Source organism: Primulina tabacum, chromosome 17, assembly GCF_025594145.1.
Source record: "Primulina tabacum isolate GXHZ01 chromosome 17, ASM2559414v2, whole genome shotgun sequence".
Classification (NCBI taxonomy): domain Eukaryota; kingdom Viridiplantae; phylum Streptophyta; class Magnoliopsida; order Lamiales; family Gesneriaceae; genus Primulina; species Primulina tabacum.
The window spans coordinates 26343916-26347526 of NC_134566.1; the positions used below are offsets into that span (position 1 = coordinate 26343916).

At 38.7% G+C, this 3611-nt stretch overlaps 1 pseudogene; it reads left to right on the top strand.

The window, feature by feature from the left end:
- Nucleotides 1-333: 333 nt before the first annotated feature.
- Nucleotides 334-3006, top strand: LOC142531932 (pentatricopeptide repeat-containing protein At1g79540-like; annotated as a pseudogene).
- The last annotated feature ends 605 nt before the right edge of the window (nucleotides 3007-3611 follow it).

The window sequence follows — 3611 nt, forward strand, 5'->3', positions numbered from 1 at the left end:
ACTGTTTCATAACAATTTGACAATTTATGAATGGTTTACTTTGAAAAATTAATTTCACATTATGTAAGGCTAATTGATTGATACGTTCCTGCAGAGACACGCAAGATTGCTTCGAAGATAAATGGGTTGCGTACTCATATCCACGCAGGTTAGTAACTTGTCTTCAATAAACGCAAATCCAGTGATGAATCAGGGCAGCCTCTAAGTTCCGAAGATAGTCCCATCAAATCCAGAACCAATTGCTGGAGGTTTTCTGTGACAATCGTTGACACTCATCAGTTAATTCCATAGATTTTCTGTGACAATCATCGCAGGAGGCTAGGGCCTTAAATTATGCAGAAACTCCTCCAGCTCGCAATGTTTCGCTCAGTCAAACCTCATTAGTTCACTCAATTATCCACCTTCACTTCCCTTTCTGACAATACCCTGGACAATGTTAACATTGTCAATGAAGTCCTCTCCCTCATCAATTCTGTGTATTCTATGGAAATGTCCCTTAACAAATTATTCCCTTTCTTGAACTGCGAAATTATTGTTTCAGTTCTCCAATCACAAGCGCGATTGAAGAATGATCCTCGCATCTGCTTTCGCTTCTTCACCTGGGCAGCTGGGAAAAAGGAGTTCCGTAGTGGGGTGTCACATAATTTGATTGTCGAGATGCTCTTGAGTGACGATTCATTTGATTTATATTGGAGTGTTCTTGATGATTTAAGGAATGAAAAGGCGTCTGTTTATGCGGATGCTTTTGTTGTGTTGATTTTGGGATATTGGAGGTTGAAGAATGCGGAAAAAGTAGTGGAGACATTTGGGAAGATGAAAGATTTTGAGTGTAAGCCCAATTTAGCTGTGTATAACGTGATTTTAAATGTTTTGGTGCAGAAAAATGTGATCAATTTGGCATTGGCGATTTATTATAAGATGGTGAAGTTAAATTGTAAAATGGGTACAGATACTTTTAATGTTTTGATTGATGGTTTGTGCAAGAATGGGATGACTGAAAATGCACTGAATCTGTTTGACCAAATGACTAGGAGAGGAATCTTGCCTAACAGGATTACATACACAATTATTATTTCAGGTTTGTGCAAGGCAAAGAGGACAGATGATGCACTTAGGCTGCTTAATTTGATGAAAAGTAAGGGATGTAGACCTGATATTATTACTTACAATTCTTTGCTTCATGGGCTTTGTAAGTTTGGCCGGGTTAATGAAGCCCTCTTGCTTTTGCAGTCGTTCAAAAATGAGGGTTATCATGTTGAGATTCAGGGGTTTAGTTGTTTAATCGAAGGTTTGATAAGAACTAAACAGATTGGAATGGCTGAAGAGTTGTTTTCGAAGGCTTTTGAGGTGAACTTAATCCCTGACGTGGTGCTGTACACGATCATGATGCGTGGGTTAAGTGAAGCTGGAAGGATGGTGGATGCAACTAAGTTGTTAAGTAATATGATTGCAAAAGGGGTCATGCCAGATACTCGATGTTACAACGTGCTAATCAAAGGATTCTGTGATGTCGGGCTCTTGGATCAAGCTCGGTCTCTCCAACTAGAGATTTCCCAGCAAAATCAGTTCCCCAATACTTGCACATAAACTATTTTTATTTGTGGTTTGTGCAGGAATGGGCTGCTAGGAGAGGCTCGACAGATTTTTAATGACATGGAAAAACTTGGCTGCTTTCCCTCTGTTGTAACTTTTAATGCATTGATTGATGGACTATGTAAGGCTGGTAAACTCGAGGAAGCTCGCCTTATGCATTACAAATTATATCTTGGGAGAAACCCATCATTGTTTCTTCGGCTGTCACAAGGTGCAGATCGTGTTCTTGATAGTGTAAGCCTACAAAAGATGGTGGAAAAGTTGGTTGACTCTGGGTTAATGCTTAAAGCTTACAAGATTCTCATGCAGCTTATTGATACTGGGGCTGTGCCACTCACCAGGACATACAATACGTTGATAAATGGTATGTGCAAGGCTGAGAAAATTAATGGTGATTTTAAGCTCTTCGAGGAGCTCCAACTCAAGGGGCTTTCCCCAGATTCCGTTACATATGCCACACTCATAGATGGACTTCAAAGTTTGGATAGAGATGTAGATGCGTTTAAGATCTTTGAGCAAATGAATAAAAATGGATGTGTACCATCTTTTTCTGTGTATAAGACACTCATGACTTGGTCATGCATGAGAATAAGATTACTGTTGCTTATGGTCTTTGGTTGAAGTACCTGAGGATTTTAGAGGAAGATGAATCGTTGAAATTGGTTGAGGAATGTTTGTGAAAGGAGAATATGAGAATGCTGTAAGACGCTTGCTTGAAAGGGACATCAAATTGATTGATTTTGATTATGCACCATATAACATTTGGTTCATTGGATTATGTCAGGCTAACAGAATCGAGGAGGCTCATAGTACATTTTTAATTCTCTAGGAGTTTGGGGTTGTTGCTTCTGCCCCAGTTTGTGTCAATTTGATTCATGTTCTCTGCTGTGAGGGAAAACTAGACCAAGCTCTTAAAATTTTTCTTTATAGCATTGAGAAAAATTATATTTTGATGCCACGCATCTGCAACCATTTACTTGAAGTACTCTGTTCAAAGGATAAAGCAATGCTTGCTTTCGAAGTTCTAGACAAAATGAAATCTATGGGTTATGATTTAGATTCTTATCTTTACCGCAGCACAAAAGTACTTCTATTTAGTCATAGAAGAACAAGGGAATTTGAGAATATGACAACTGGTTGAATATTCTTTCGATGTGCCATGTGAATGGGAATCTCCTAATTTTTGGAAAGCGTATTCTATTGAATATTGCCAAATTGCTACAATGCTGCTTATTTTTGCTAGATAGAGGTTCTCTATCCACATTGCTTTGTGCGCTGGTGGGATTGTCCAGTACGAAGTTGTTCCTTTTTCAAATTCTGCGAAATCCTCCGCAAAATGTGCTCAAATGATTCACTCCAACCCTTGAAATGGAGACCTAACATTATCGTCTCCGAATTTGTACCCAAAAAAAGGCAAGAAATCACCAAATTTCTACATATTTCTCTCATTGATCGTTATTTTTTCTATATGTACTCCATTTGTATCTACTATGACGGTTGTGGAGATCATTTGTTATTTAAACTATCATTTTCTTTCAACTTTTTCTTTTAGCAAACTATGCCAGGCGCTTGTGGAATTCTAAAACATACTTCAGTTTGTCACGTAACACCGTGTTTTTAGAGCAGTGCTTTTGGTGCCAGGAATGGACATACAAATACTATTTGCCTTCTCGTCAAATGTCAATTTATAACGTGATTCAAGGGATCAGCTAAAATATGTATTACTTTGGTCAATAACTTTATTTTTTTTATTCTTGCCCTAGATGCTACTTGACTGAACTACGTAATTTTTGCAGGTTCTTGACAAGATCTTCGTGATCAAAAGGTCAGAAAGCATTTTGATTCGGAAAGATCTCTGTAATTCCAGTGCATTGCAACTATGGTCTGAACTTTTTCTCTCTGGGGCTTGTGCAACAAATTTCCTAAACCCCTGGTGCAAATTTGTGTACCTTTCTAGTGAAACCTCGCGCTCGCTCTCACCCTCGCCTTGCCCTGTCAACCAGGACTCCATTGATACC